Source organism: Varroa destructor, unplaced genomic scaffold (genome assembly GCF_002443255.2).
Source record: "Varroa destructor unplaced genomic scaffold, Vdes_3.0 BEIS01000003.1, whole genome shotgun sequence".
Taxonomy (NCBI): domain Eukaryota; kingdom Metazoa; phylum Arthropoda; class Arachnida; order Mesostigmata; family Varroidae; genus Varroa; species Varroa destructor.
Window position 1 is genome coordinate 18,077,529 of NW_019211456.1, and position 17,065 is coordinate 18,094,593.

The 17,065-nt window shown below is 42.7% G+C and overlaps 1 protein-coding gene across 12 annotated transcripts in view; it reads left to right on the forward strand.

Moving 5' to 3' along the window:
* The window catches only part of sick (sickie), a 355,991-nt gene that overhangs the window by 237,355 nt on the left and 101,571 nt on the right, over window positions 1–17,065 (forward strand). The window lies entirely within an intron of this gene.

Consider the following 17,065-nt stretch of genomic DNA (forward strand, 5'->3'; position numbering starts at 1 on the left):
ATCAGAGGACGGATATCTTAAACGGAATCAGCAATAGGAGCTTTGGAATATTCTGAGGGACCTTTTTTTCCTATAACCATTTACGAAACTTCCTTATTACACAAAATCGACATAGCTTACGCAGGTTCTTTCCGATTAGTCCTGTACCCGCAAACCTCTATATTAAACTATAGTCGACGAGAATCTGGCTACGGAAAGCAGATGTCGCCCAACATACGGCTGGACCAAACGCGCATCGCCTACAAATCCTCTTGCAGTACTACACAAGATGCGTTGAAGAGCGAGTTTTGAACAAGATTTATTACTTTGGATCTATTGTCAAGTCACTAAGTTAAGCAACGATCGACTAACATATCTGCAATAGGTTCGCAGTGATCACAAAGCCGGACACAGCAAATAGTAATTCACAATCTCTCACTTACTATCACCGCAGTGGTTGCCGTGATCAATTATGGCCAAACCAATTTCAATTGTAAACAAAAGGTCGCACCTTTTTCGTCCACGCCACTGTTAGTCGTATGGCAGTTTGGCCATATGCATTCAACCGTGGATAAGTTTCCATGCTTCACTAGCTCATGTTATGTAATTTCAATGGACATAAGGTTTCCACTTACGGGTACCTATCAATGGGTAACCGTCACTTTTGAGATATCTAATTAACTGCTGTCACTTGTTTAAAGACCCACCCACGCAGTACGATTCATGTCTTCAAGTGCATTAATAATATGCAAATGCTGCTCGGAAGGAACACTACGTACATTGTCCTTAGCGGAAAAATGACAGCTGTCATTTTAATTAGCTAAGAACAGTTTTTATATGTATAAAAACAAGCATTAATAAACAGCATACGTAAGTGCTGTATGTTAACGAATAGCTTCCTGAAGTATAAGCTGATTCGTTGTCGTGTTTTGGAAAAATATAAAACTTTTACTTTATTGCACCCGCGGTTCGCGAGTACGTTAATTGCCCTTCGAAGAAAATGTAAAATGGTATAGGTTACCGACAAACTGGTAACTCTTCATATAAAATAATAGAATATGATAAAAAGAAACAGAAATGTTCTAAATTTTTTTTCTAACAATTTTACGCGTTTGCATAAAATTGCTATTTGACGGTGTTGGTTGAGCTCATACAAATATCCAGAATTATCAGTTATTGGTAAACTAATATTCTCCCGTAAACTAGATCAACAACGAGCCTGGGTAAATACGTGGACGCGTACCAGAAACGGATAACTTTATCAGCGTTTGATCCTGAGCACAGCAGAAACAGATAGCTTTATCATTGTTTGAGCCTGAGCGTAGCAGAAACAGAGAGCTTTATCAGTGTTTGAACCTGAGTAGCTTCAGGCTGACGCAGTGGTTGTAAATAAATAACCTGAGTTGTTGCTGAGATAGGCCCCAGCGTAGGTCTCTTTTTATTACTAACGGCGTGGCCACGCACTGCTAGCGAACACTGCGTGAACCATACGCTTCGACGAGCATTCCGCTTACCGCTAATCGCGGTAGCCAGGGCCATTCACTATAACCGTCGTTGGCATACAATGGAAGCAAAGTTGAAATGTGTTATTCTTGGCCAACTGTGTCCGTTGTGAGGAAGCCTTACATGGAACAAGGGGTCGGAATATGCTTATGAACGGCTTGTTCTGTCAATACCATAAAGAAAATTCACTCACAAAGTTCTTTTATTCCATCCGTCCAGCGGTATCTGGCTGGCCTCAGTCGATGGTGTGGAGACCGTACGAAGCAGCCGCTCTCACATGTATCGTGCTGTGGCGGCCAGAAAAATAATTAGCAGAACAGTATCGTATAATAACGCTTTTAGATCGATCGGTTCTGCGATCTTTTCAGTATGTGTGATTTGTTTTTGATGTCTACAGAGAAAGTAGACAGGTACAAGAAAGAACGGGGTCAGTTCATATTGTTTTCTCTCCTCTCACATGCAAAAAAACTGCTACAACTATTACGGTTGGTCGGACTAAAGTTGTGGTCTTTATTACTCTACCACCCGCTACTATTAAATAACTTGCTCTGATTGTATTTCGAGTAGATTTACGGATGTCTGTGATTCTACTAGTTATGCATGGACCCTTGCTCTCACATATTCAAGTATGATAAAAAACAGGTCGCCACGTCTTCGTACAGCATTTGTACGTGTGTAGTACTACCGTCATTTGGTTAAGACAGTTAGCAGTTGATAATGATCTTGCTGAATAATCGAACCGTTGTCTAAGGCAAAAGCCAAACAATACCACATAAAATAAAAAAAAAAAACATTTCAAACTGGCCGCTGTACACAGTCATCACTTTGATCTTCAATTCATGTATGTTCAGCTGAAAAGCGTTATATATAAAAATGACCCACACTTACTTTATACGAAAAACATACAAATCGATTGACTCTACTCAACCGAACAGCCTTCGTCCTTCCATCCCGACTGGGTACAATGCGTAAACATCGAAGACACTGCCGTTAGCACCCCTTTAGTAGAATAAGAGCAGGGTAATGCATCAGTAGTCAGCAGCTCGAGTATATGTAGCAGCAGAGAAAGCTGAAATATCCGAAATTTGCTTTTTGTCGACTACTATTCTTTTTTCCGTTTTATGTAAAGACGGATACAGAGCGTAGGCTCTTTGCCTCCTGTGGGGCTGAGGATACTGGCGAACAAACGTGTATGTGTGCGAGTGGGCATGGGGCTTCGTTTGTGCCCCTGAAGAGGAGGTGGATGAGGCTGAATGCCCATGAATGGTCTCGCCTTTTTTCTTTCACTTTCTGCTGCCATTTTTGTAGCTAACTGGAATTTGAGATTAGGCCGTTTGTTCATGAATCGCATCCCGACAATATGCCCCTAATGAAGGGAAGAAAGTGGAAGTAGAAATACTGCACACACCGATTATCCATACCATTTCCTGTAGTAAAGCGCGCACCTAACACTGAGCGGTCGGCAGGCAGACTCCGATGGAAACAATTTTTAAAAAGGGTAACCGACAACCGCTGTTGGGTAGAATAAGTGGCTCGAAATAATGGAGAAGATACCGAAAAACGTCGTTGAATAGACAGCAAATTGCAATTTGTAGCCCTGGCGAAACTCATGGAGAAGATAATAAAAGGCACTATGGGGTGGGGTAATTGAAAGGGAACTCTGGATTTGTTCAGTCGGACTTAGGGCAATTTACATGAAGCGAATGCTATTATTGCCAATTTTAAAGTGAAGCTTATTCAATCTTCTGAAGGATTAGAAACATTTTGGAACATCCAAAATTATGTATATATTGGAGTTGATGTACCTCCATGAAGTGTAACATTGCCATAGCTGGTGTGAGGACTCTACGTATATTTACCACAGTCAGAACATTATTAACAGAAAGAAACCCGTCAAAACTTTATGCACAATTGTATACTCATTGAAACAGCGATTGCTTTGATTACGGCGTTTTTCCCCTGATTGCCCATGACCGTCTGCCATTTTGTGTAAATATAATTTCTTTGTGTTTGCAGAACGAGTGGGTTTTACACTTAGTTTGCACGTATAACTCTACGAGACGTGATAAGTAATAAAACGTTAGATGAGCAGTTGCAGTGGTGAAACGCCGCTCTTTAGGCAGGTCGTGCTATTCGCCGGTTTGGTGACTCCCATACAAAGTAACCATGAACATTTGGGCAGCCACACATATGAATCTCAAACCGTATTTCATTTCAAGGAATTTCGAAATGAATTTGACAATGCTATCGGAAATCGACATCTTTGTGATAAGAATAATTACGTCTTCCAAGTAAAAAAAAAGGCCTTCGATGTTGTTAGGGGAACGACTTGCTGAATGGGGGTGGTTATGGCAGTTTAGGTTTTATTTGTGTAACGTGTTTGCCAGTTGAGGTTGCCTTGAGGAACCCGTAATAATCTGCGTTCGAATCCGGCCGTGGACACATCTTGTTTCGTGCTGGAAACCTGCAGTCTGATGGAATGCCTCAAGTACCGGATACAAAACACTTAGCTTTTATTTGTGAAATGTGTCTGAGCAACCGTTGCGAAGTAAATACGAGAATAACAAACAAGTTTATGATATTAGCTCGTTCTATTTTTGTTGGTTGGCTAAACGTCCCACATTCGCTTGGTAAAGGAAGTTGCATGACAAGCTTTTTTAGACGGGTGTTCTCGACTAGGTTCCCGATCACCTTCTATCATGCTATCAAGGAACTGGTTCATTTTAAGGCTAGGTAAGCGCTTCTTCCAAACGGCGCTACGTATTTAGGCATCAGATTCGTCCGAAGGCTTTTCGGTTGTAGTGTCATCAACTTATCAGCCCAATCGGATACTTGGAATTTTTTTCCCGTGAGCGACTAGACGCTCTCATTCTTGACCCAGTTTTTTTTATGTTGCCACTGTGGCATACGCTTAAGCTTTACTTGTCAGTCATCTTTGCGCGGCCTTCACGTACGCTTGTTCACCGAGTACGTTCAAAAGATAACAATGATCTAGTCGGACCAGGCGAACTCGATCGAAAAACGAGACAGCTATTTTGCTTTGTTTAATAAAATCATTTTCACGGTTCCAATCAGTCCAGCCGAATACTCTGTCCGTCCTCCTAGCGATATTTCTAAGCTGAACTGTATATGGCAACGAACGGAACAATGCGTTCAAGATTTGGCGGGTAGCGAAAGCAGGGTAACGCAGGATGAACGTTGAGCTATCATTAAATTTGACGGTACCTCCTCAAAGTCTCATTTTTCTCACCTCACCTCCCCTTGCCGCTGTCACCGCTTCGCCTTTTTTCTAACATGGTGCTCCTTCCTCGACCAGACTCCTCCGGTCTTATGCCGTTTGGTAGCTACGTCTAGCGGAGAGGTAGCTAAATTCCCGTACCACATGAAAAGAGAACGGACTGGAGAAGCCAAAGCCTTGGTTTTCCCGAATTTTTGCCGCTAGGGGTTTTCTTGTGATCCACGCTGGGAATTTCCTAAGCTCTCCAGTACCATCCACAAGATTTATATCTTAGCTGCTTCCATAAGGAAGGATCCACCCTAGCTTTGTTTGGTACAGGACACTGGTGAATCGAATGTTCGAATACTTGGCGACTCACCTACCCCCATGTCCCTGCAGATGGCCACCATCCATCTAAAGGACAACTGCACATGTCGAATGATTTTGAAATACTCACATTCATATATTGAAAAGTACAGCCACATAAGACGGACAGTCCAACTTACGTTCTGCCGTTTTATCGGGACAAACTGGGCGCTGGTGTATATGTGGTCAAACATCTGGCGACACTTTGGATGTCCAAAGGACGCCTGATTATGATTGACTTACGCAAGACATCGCCCTATAAAACGGGCTGCGGGAGGACTGACAGGCTATTCGTTCCCTGCAATGCGCTGGCCACTGCCACCACTTAACCGCCACACTCGATGAGGTTCGAACTTACTGAACCTGTCAGATCAGCAATTTGCATAGCTTGTAAGCACTCGCTAAGCATGCTCGTAACCTACCTCTGTTCTCTCTTTGCATGTCTAACTGCAGTACGATCGTTGATTCAATATTTCCTATAGTGAATTCATGTGATCTGTCTCTTCCTGGCTTACGTCGTTGATTTATACGCGCCTCTGTCGTATCTACCTACTGATTACGTGGATAGCAGGCATGTGTAAGGCAATAGACTGGGTCGCGGCTAAGCCGTTCGACACCAACCTAGATGTTATTGAGGAAAGGCTTTAGAGTACTGGTATCTACCTTTTTCTGAACATGAGAATATATCATACTGTACCACTTGTAGTCTCGTAAATCTACGATTAGTATACATTCGTTGTAAACCATATCAGGCAATAATAAAAAAAACAACGAATCAACCAGTAAATAATCATTTTGTTATTATAAGGTGTGTAGTTTCACAGACTTATCGTTTAAGTATATAATGTACGCAAAATTAAGTCTGTCGCTTGATTAGAACTATGTCTGAGCTCTAGTTTTCTTGCCGTCCGAAAAAAAACCTTCTCATTTTTAATAGCTCTCCAATAAATACCTTTTTTACACGACTACTATTATGATCTTATCTCATTCTGACCTATATGAATTTTCGTGCTACGTATTAACCACGCAGCGCAGTATTCAACCGTTCGTTCATTCGGTGATTTGTGTCAAGTTGGCCTCCCTGTTTGGTGGATTCCTCCAACTTAGAATTAGTTCTTTTATCTCGGCTTACATTTTAGACATGAGGACGAACGAGCTGGCTCTACTATCCAATCCATCCGGGCCTCGTCGATAGGCCAGAACCAGCCAGGCTGTCAATCAATGTATGTTGGTAGATGGTTTGTTCTATGATCGACTATGGCCAGTGGATCGACAAAATTCGTGAAGCAGCGGTTTCACTACGATGCCACTATTGCCGCAGTCCTAAGGGTAAGGAGCAGCGACGGAGTTGAAGTCTCAGGTTATGGGAAATAGTAGGCATAGGAGTAAAGGATATACGGAGCGCTGATCGTTTCGTCACAAACCCCTCACCCTTATTTCTCACTTCGTTACCCTCTCTCAGGAGTCGCTAAGTGATGGTGGACTCCGAAGGGAACAACGAACCCCACGCGCCAACCAGCTTGCGCCCTGGTCGGTGGCATTCTGCCAAACGAGACTCTAAGCCAACAAACGGGACGTTCAAGCAAAGCCCGCCAGTTTGAGTTGAGCTTGTTTGAGTGTGCTAGCATCACAGTTGATGAGATGACGCAGCGACGATCCATAGCACAGCTGTCATTTTGAATTTGTTCGCTATAAAAGCTAAATCGGTTTAGCTAAGCAGACGGTTGGTGTTGGGTTAGAAACGCAACGGAGTCCGATTTAGTCTACCTGAGCTCTCTATGGACATCCTAATTCTATACGACGTTAGTTGTTGCTCCCTCCATAATGTACAGCGGGTTACCGTCGTCTTCTATCATACATATTAGACATTATACAGGATAGCTGTCTATGGTTGGTTAGCATAGCGTAACTTGCTAACGTCATCAGCTCGACCAGGTTCACCCGAATGGGCTGTCTTAATTAGCATATTGCGTTTGGCAATTGATCAATTTTTCTGTACAAAACGTGCCGTCAGCTCTAGCGGACTGCAGTGAGACCAGTTCGTGATTGCCCTGAATGATCGACATGGAACTGAGGACGCCTTTGTGTTGTGTTGCCGATAATGTTTAAGATACTAAAGGATTTGGAATTGCTACAATATTGAATGTAGAGAACGCGTTTTGAGTGCCGATAACTGTAAATGAACGAATCGGTTTTTGTCGGGAAATGATCCTGCTGGAGGCGTGCTTCGCCGTGAAATCGTCACGCTAAAGAAGTGATTGCATTTTTACTAGGATAGAGGACGAGAGAAACGCGTTCCAATGTGCGATGGGATAGGGTGGTAGAGCGTGTACGCTAAACCTTTAAATTGAGAAGTTTGATACGCTTACCAAGCCAGCATGGATCGACGAGCGTTAACCGCTGGTCCTCGGCGTATTTCAATCTACTCGGGGGCCCAGGAGAGGTTGTACCATCATAAAAGAAGACTTTTAAGCAGGTCGGCCGGTGCGGTGGCTGACATATTGAGTCGAAGGTATGTCACAGCAAATAAATTACGGTATCTATTTTTTATGCATAAGCTTAGCTTCTACCTATTGGAAAAACATTTCCAGATCTATGTATACATTTTTTTCAGGGGCGATTTTGTCCAGCTCAACAATACAGTTGACCCGTTCTTGAAGGTAGACCACACAGATCCGAGAAAAAACTATTATAGTCGTAAAATTACTATGGTAACGATCTAATCTGTCCAATAAACAGTGTTCTACGATTAATAGAACCTATGATACACTGAAGATCTAGCTATTATTTTAGGTGAAGTAGCTAAAAGGCGGAAATTTCCACCGTCTGCCGTTGCATCCTCAGTCGTCAATTTCAATTTGGTCCGAGTTGTTACCGGTAGCTGCAATTTAGCAATAACGATTTAGATTGATTGCCGCTAGTTTTAGCTCCAACCAGGTATTCGTTCGAATCGATGTCGATACAAGGATGCCAATGAAGATCTGTGAAGATATCCTTCGATATACGTGCGGCTGCGATGTTTGTTCGCAGTGCTCTCGTTGTAACGACAATCCAAGACCTACAGGCGAGGTTTATTGACCAATAGCAGACGGTTTAAGTATAATAGCCATATCGTAAGATGTCCCCATGCTAAACCTGGCTTCTAAGTAACTTGCTTGTGAGTCTCTGCTGGAAGAATCCTTGTGTTAGCGAAGATTAATTAACTGGCAGCCAATTACGGTAGGTGCAGAGCCTTAATTATGAAAAGATCTTTATAGTTGGTCCTGCGGTTGGCAGCTGAAATAATGAATGTGCAAGTTTGCGCCTTAAAACCCACGCTAAACGACGTCGACTAAAGCCGATCGATCGTTTTAGACGATTCCTTAGTATTCCATTAAGACCATTTTGCGAGCGGTCAGTACCGGAAGTGTTGCTCGAAATAATTCAAGTTATCTACCCTTGGCCCTACAGTTTCTTAATCTGACAATGCGCAAAGCTTACTTAGATGTTCCTACGGTCCTATATAAAGGAAATGCGATTCGTACATATCTTTATTTTATCAACTAATACAGCAATTCGTACGGCCTTGTAACCCCATTTTTTAACTTGAAAGGTGTCAAGTGACGTAAGTTGTAAGTGGGCGCATTTATATGTTTAGAAATATCATGTCAGTCGTTTCGGCTCGTTAATGCTACTTTGTATCGTTCTACGCTTGGTCTGAATACGTGCAAAAGTTGTGAATCTTTACCCCAATAATCAATACGTATTGATATGCTTGGCGTACGATGAATGCTAGTTGCTGATGCAGTACTATTCGGACCTACACCCCCTTTATATCGTGCGAGTCGATTGTTGTACTTTGACGAAGCTCTGTGTCAACAACGCAAAAGCGTACCGTCCAAATGCGAAAACTGCAAATATTTTTTATATAGCCCTCTACAGGCATGTAACACTGGTAATGTATATATGGTTTATATTTATAAGCCTGGCCGGAAAACATGACTAGAAAGCATGCATGCAGATTACCGCCTACAACGGCAGATTCACCTATGTTCACAGGCTGATGTTACACATGCCCCGACACCCGTATATAAATACTGACAGGGGTACAATACAGATGAGTAATCCGCGAGCGTGAATATTATCAATTGCATAAAGGCAATTTAGTCTAAGTTTAGGGACAGCACAAAAGTACACGGTTTTCAAAAAGGAGGTCAAAAAATGATTTTACAACCTCTAGCAGTGGGTTCACGAGGTCCAGCTATACCGAATTTGACAAACTCATAGACATTAGTAAAAGTAAGTTTTGATGTTTATTATCTAACCTCGTAGATTGTTTGTTAACACACTCTATTATGGTTGAGTGGTGGAGTAGATTCGTAACGATAGAGACAGGTTCCAAACGATTCAGGAGTGAGCCCTCAGTAAACGTACATCGGCCTAGCTCGCAATTTAGGAAGGGAAGAAAGTACCGACTTACTAGAGCGCCTACAACAAACCTGAGTCAGTTCTAATATAAATGCTAAAGCTTAATAATTGTCTTTCCATATATAAATACGGCAAGTGGAGAGAGACGCATTAAAGGGTGCTTCTGCAATATGTACACTAATATACAGCATGTTGAGGGCACACAATCGTTTCGTTCACTGTGTGCAGCAAGCATTGTCGATTGCGACGGTTCGCGTAGTATAGCCTGTACAGAAACTGCTTCATTTGGAACGTTAGTTGACAAAACCTGAAATCATTCAGTCTTGAGAAACATTGTTGCTTGCAAACATTCCCCTTTGAGAAATACATTTAGTTACACTTTACAACAATAAGTTTTTGCCATCTTTTTTTTTCCTCTTCTTTTCTCTAAATTGTTGAGCGTATCATCGAAAAGTCACTGACACATCGACAAGGAATGAATCAGAAATGCCAAGGATATTATAAATAATGATTTTACGAAAACTCAAGTACGGGAAGTATTTGTCTCACCTCTTCTATCCCGCTTTCTACTCATTATCATACCTTATCTTAGGGCGATTTACGCTGTCTTATGACGAAGACTCTTTGGACTTTTTTGGTCTCTACGTTTCCTGCTCATAGTTCCATATCGTATGTTAGTCGCCTGGCAAGCTTTCGTCTATCAGTTGCAATACTTTCCTGATTTGCTACAGAAAACGGGGCGGAAAAAGCAAAATCCGAGAAAAGCCTCGAGCTGAGCCTCACGAAGACAACTCTCCTCCGCTCAGGGGCCCTACGATGTGAATGCTCATTTAACCCCCCTTCATCTGTCTGTTGGTGCTGCTCCATGTAACCTACTTCACTATGCAAAACCTTTAGGGAAGAAAAGCACAGGGCTATCACACTAAGTTGTGAACTGGCCTACCGTGTCGTTCGCGCTACTGCGCAGCTTTTACATAATCCCAGGTGACACTGTTATAATGACTCTCTAAGTCAGACTCTATAAGCCCTGTAGCAGTTTAATTCACGCTGTGATTTCCCGTGGCAAATCTGGCAGTTTTACCGTCCCGTCTTATTAGTTTTTCTATTCCACGGCTGGTACGGTGCCGTAAATATCATTGGTTATGCCGTCAGTTGACGCCTCGTCAATTCACGATCAGTCAAATCCTACCCGTTACGTCTTTCGTCCATTCCGCTTCTTACGAAGATGGCTGGCTAAGACGTATCTGAGTTGATTGAAGCAGTCGTGCTTCCTTCCGCTGTTGTGGACGAGATGCAAGGTACGTTTGTTCGTAGATAGGCCTACCAGCGTCCTGGTAAAACACCACTGTGCTAGCTCTCTTTCGCACTACTTCCCAACCAACCGTTAAAGCTCTTGCAGGGCTGGTCCTGTTAAACTTTTGTCCGTTCGTCCGTCACGGGGACAGAGACGTCCCGACAGAGCACAAAGGCATACATCCCTCTGGCCTGTTAAAGTGTTGTACTGCCAAGGCCTATGAGATGTAGCTGTAATGGAATACATTAGAGAATATGCCTGTCTAGCAGCCAGCCGATTGCCTACAGCACGGACATTGAGGTATAACCATGAATGCGAAGAGAATGTGAGCTGGGGACAAAGTAAGATGTGGAAAACATAAAAGCAGCGAATGTGCCTTAGTTGCTCTATATAGGAATTCGATAAAACCGTTTTATGTAATAGGTATGTCACCTGGCGCCAACAAAAGTGACGGAACGTACGGAACCGGAACGGCTAAGCAGTCCACTTACTGCTACTACTTCGGTATCGCTGCTCAGTTGGGCAAGCAGAGGCAGCGCGACTAAGGGAAGACTAAGGGGTTTTGGAGGAACACAAAGCGAGATTTCAGCCACGTAGATCTCCCCTATTTTGGTGGTGGAACGGCGCGTGTGTAAACGTGTCTCTGTAAACAGGCAATCAGCTGTTTACAGAGACACGTAGATGTAGATTCACACGTCACGAAACACGAATACTGCCACCAGAGTTCGCATTATTAGTGGAAAAAAGGAAAGTTCGGAGTCAACAATAAAGCCGGCTCAAAACAGGTAGAATTGAGAAATAAAATTTCTTGTTCGTCGCCTGAAAGAAAGCTAGAAAGGCAGAACATAAGTTAAGGTCTAAAGTAATGTTCCTATCCACAGGTCGTGTGCTATGTTTTCAATCTATAGGAGTAGTATATGGTGAGAACAGTATAAAAAAACTGGGTTTTCCATCAGAACTTCGAATGGCCGTAGCTAAGGAAGTTGCATTGGTATGGACCTATAGAAAATGTATGAGCACCTGTCGAACTCACAGACCAACCGATGCACAACTCAATCGTACAGAACAACATCCTGATAAATTTCGAAACATATTAGCCATATCAATGAGGTATAGAAAAGTTATTTATCATCACAGTTATATCCGTGGCTATCCTGTTACGGGATAAAGCTGTACGCTTTTTTTACTATTTTTGTCGATTTTGGTGCTAGGTTCTATTTTCGTGGAAACTCATCCGTTGAAGTTCATCGATGGCTCCAGACAGGTACTACGTATACACACACATCACCGGATGACCAGCTCGATCTACAGTAGCTTGCAGAGATTAACATGGTCACCTACCAAATAGACCTAGTAATAATTATATGTTACACTGGGCAATATGGGAGAAACGAGGTCGACAAGTCGAATTAGTCAAATACGCTTTGTCAATAATGAGTGGACCGCTTTTTTCGTCTGAGGTCGTCACTCGTGATAATGTTCTGCACGACGAAATACGTTGTCATCAAGGTGCTTGCATACATATGTACAGACTGATCGATCAAAAACATGTTATCGACTACCGCTGACGTTTGACAGCAATTATATTGGAAGATATTCTAGGTTCAAATATTGGGTGATGTGGGTGCGTGCCAAAAATGATTCCTTCTGCAAGTAAAGGTACTTTATGTACCATATTTTAAGACTGTCCTATTGCACATACGCTTTCTATATCGACAGTGATGAAGTGCATCAGCTCGAACGAGCCCATATGCAATAGACAAGCTTAACAAGTCTATTGCAGACAATGCTTGCCGTAAATATCTGACAGCCATGGTACACCGTCTCGCTCAATTTGCCCGAGAACCTCGCTAAGCAGGGTACCCCGTACTGGTTCATTTAACCAGGTTCTGGTTGGTCAATTGTGATAACATACTCCGCTTGTTCGTTCCCTAATTGCATCGAATAGGATGCCGCATTATGTATAACTGTACCCAGATGCGTATAGTAACTCAGCCAGAGAAAGGCCACAGCTGTTTCCTCCATCGGAAGCGGCGTCACTGCAGCTTGCTCATCCTGAGAGCGAAACAGTACAAACCATACTGGAAACTGATCCCACCCACTGAACTGTTATGCCCCTTGGCAAACTCGTGCTCGAGCAATAACTTCGCCAAGTGTTACTTAAACTAGCATCACATTAACGCTCCCACTTTCTAAAACCCATAACGGTAGGCCTTCGTACGTTTACAACGATTGCAGATCCAGAAGTACTCGGGAGTTTTGTAGATAGGACTAGCTATGATGCTTTAAGATGTCTGATAATTTATAAATCATGTGTGCCTTCTAGGTTTCTGGGAATCGATGGCGTACCAGTAGATCGACCCATACAGAGAAAAGTTAGATGAACGGTTACGTGCTATTTGCATTTCGTCTCAAAATAAGTTAAATTATGAATTTTTATGGAACTATGCGGTGAGACAAGCTGGCATAGCTCTATGCGGGCTTTTCTACGAAATATTTGCTAGTATACCTGAAACTCGGTTATAGTGAAACGAGCAATGACCGGTTTCTAGCTAGAATTGGATGGTTTCTAGCTAGAATTTGTTAGTGGATGGAAACACATGACACGGCGTGCGGCATTTGATTAGAAGCACAAAGAACGAAGCTCAAGGTTTAGCACGCGATCGAAATGAGGACATCACAATGGCCAAAATTCTTCTACGTTTTCGTTGTAAACTTCACTTAAGCCGATATTGCCGGTATACGACATAACAAAGCAATTCGATCCGTACAGAGCGTCCAAGAGGCCGAATCCCGTCGAAACCTATCTCACAAAGCCATCGTTACGGCCAACGAGCCTTTTCGAAGGGAGATTTTTTATCGACTGTGTAAGCCCATAGCAACTCGAACATACATATGCAAAACAATGGAACTCCTATTTATCCATTTAATAATTCCCAATATCAAGACAACGTAATAGGACACATAAATATCTGTAAGTCTTCGGCTCGCATGTGCATTTTTTTCACAATTCAATTTAAATTTTGGGATATTATGCCAATTAAATTCACCATCATATATATATATATATATAGTAGGCCGAGAGTCCACTATATGCTTCTTTGCCTACCTAAACTCTAGGAGAAATTTTAACTTTTGTTTTAAGATTTAGAGAAGCGTGACACCCATTGCAGGTTTTGCTAGATGTGCAGCGGATAGCAATAGCAGAAGTAGGTTACGGCTGACCTCGTCTTTTCGCTACTATTAAGGTTGGTCACATCGGAAGTGAAGCCGGAAGTGGGACTCGCCAATTTCCTCACTCCAGCCCTTAGCCTCACGTACACTCCAGCCTATTAGCCAGCTGCTTGTTCGAACGGTGGGCTTCCAGTTCTGCTTATTATCTCGCGAGGCGCGCTTCTCATCGCTTCTCTTCGTGAACCGCCTGACCTGTTTTTTCCTATCTATTCTTCCCTCTGAAAAAACTAAGTTCATCATCATGGTCATAGTTCGCTCGTAGTTACCGAACTCTTATTACTGTCTGTGCTTGCGAAGCAAGTCTTTTCCTCCTGGAGATCGCAAAAGGTTAAAAAGTTTCGAGCGACAAGCCACACATACCATAGACACGCATATCGAGCTTCAGGCAGTCAGACGTCCGGAAGCCGACATCGAAGAATCATATTAAAGTGATAGGGAGTCACGGGACAACAGAGTAATCGGCAAAGAATGGTGATGAGGAAAACGTGTTGGTGTTTAACCTTATTTCCCAGCGCTAACTTTCGCGATATAGAGTTAACTGTATCTTGCTGATTATTAACCAGAAGGTTCGAAAAAGGTTCAGTCTTTTTTGCTAATTTTTGGACGAAATTTGTGTCCACTTGCATGGATTTTCATTCCTTGCGGCAAGATCCACTTGCCTAAACAATCGATCTTATCTGTCATTATGATCAAATCTAATTTTCTTTTTTAGGTTTAAAGCTATCCGAATCCCGCTGGCATCCCTTACACAAGACAAACGATCCTGTGGTCTAGGGTCATTCAGCGTCAACCTATCAGTCTCTACATCGTTCGGACCATTCCTAAGTGAAATTGGTCTACACAGGTCTTACCTTCTCATTTTTCGTTGAACGCCGCTTGGTGGCGTTCTTTCGATTTTGGTTGTTTCTCTACCACGATGGATGCAATCAGTCACCCGGATAACCATATAAAGCATGGCTGCGTTTATTCCTTCAACCATTGTAATGCACCCTCACATACAGAGACACAGGACAGTTATAGGATAGTATACCTGCATAGAAGGGACAATAGCGGTAACCCCGAAGCTGCAACCGTGCAGTCAAGTCGATGTATTCGGTAGAGGCCTGCACCCAACTGAATCACGGGGCTTCCCTCAGCAAGACAGGAGTTGAATGGCCGCTTGCCTTTTAGTCTATCCCAGTTTTTCGGCTCTCGTGCTTCAGCGATCTGTGCGGGTCACCAAAGCGTCGTGGTCAATTTTGCTTGGTGGCCGGGTATAGTCTTCGTCTACTTTTTCGAATCCAACCGCGCTGGTCCGTCTTAGCTCGTTGTTCTCTTCTAGGCTTACTCCTTTGTTGCAAGGCGTTCCTAGCCGCTACCAATCCGATCAATGACTCGCAATTTTAAGACTCTCAAATATTACATGTGTATCAAGGACTACCCTATATGCCGATCTTCTATCAACCATCTCTGATTTTCCCTCTCGAATCTAGGTCACTCTCTCCTAAACATCTTCATGCCTTGTTTCGTTCAACTGACTCGATAAAGATAACATGTTACCATTAATGCTAGGCTGGCCAATGTTTGACTAGAGCTCTGATCCACTTTCTTTCCTGGATATAGTAGGATGGGACAGCGTCATGCTTGTAAGTACGACATGATAAAGGGATTGTACGCACGACGCAGGACACAATTGCGGAGAGGAAAGAAAAGTCTAGGTGAGATAAGGATAGTCACTGATATAGGTTTGGCTATTAAGCAATTGGAGAAATCCGACTTCCATTGCCTATCATGAGCCATTACCCTGTCCATCTTCAAATTCTGCTCGAGAGTTAATATATCACATTCGGGTAAAAACTGATAATTCGCACTGATGGGCAGATTAGCGGTGCGTTATGTAGAAACCCTTATGATGTAGCGGCTAATTCGATAAACGAAGGTAGAGAGAACTGCTTGTCTGATCGAAAATTACGGATTTTAGTACTCCAGTGATGTACGTCTTAATAATTAAATTATTGCTCAGAAGTAACTTGGCCTTTAAAATAAAATTATATATATAATGTACATACACAGATAACTACTGGCGCATATCGATGACCAAGGCGTAACGCACTGAGTGACGACCAGGAATTGCTTGGGCGTTTTTTGTTCATTTCTGTTGTTGTTGTTAGTTATTTTTTGTTCATTAATGAGAATCTATAGGCCCGACCAATGGACGAAGCACCTTCATGCCTTATGATTTAATTCGACAGATTTGAAAGTTCATAAGTGTAAATGTCATTTCCGCATAGTCGGTTATAAAGAATTAATCCAGTTGGCTCATTAGATTGACACTAAGAGAAAAACAGAAGTTTTCTTGCTGTCGAACGCAACTCCCTCTAGACGCATGCTTCTAGCTCTTCAGTGTTGCTGCAGCCCCGCTTGTCTACTACTGCAAGCTTTCCAATGAATATGCAGAGAAATCAAACTCTCTTGTGGGTCCCTTCGTGCCTTGTGGCCTAACCGACACAAAGTCGAGGCTCATCCCATTCCTCAGGACGAAACTTAAATGGTATCGATTCAGCAACGTTTAAACCTCCACATTAGCGAAAACATGAAAGGACATAAATTATTATAAAATTAATTTTGCAACACTACAACTTGTGACTTTAACTTGCAACTGCTTTTGTAGCATTCGATTGGCAAACCGCGTATCTGACCTACTGGCTAAGTTAGATAGGTCGTTATAAATTGCTATCTAAGCGTAATGGTTGTTTCCGTAACTGTACGTGCTTCACGAACATTCGTCATGCTGACGCAATTGGCACTTGACGAAGGGTCACTGAGTCCACATCCAAAATGCTAACCGCAATGGTTTGAGGTGCAGCTAGCAACTATGAATTTACCAACGAAATCTGAACGTACGTGCTCTCACTCGAATGTGGGACGATAGGTATCATGCAAATCTACAATCCTATAAGCTCTATTGAGTAGCCGTGTCATACTGAGGCAACAGAACAAATGTTAGCGTAACGTGAGAGATAAGTCTGGAGCCAAAGGTCAGCCGTTACGAGCTGCGTGCACAATTGTGTTATCAGATTGGGTAT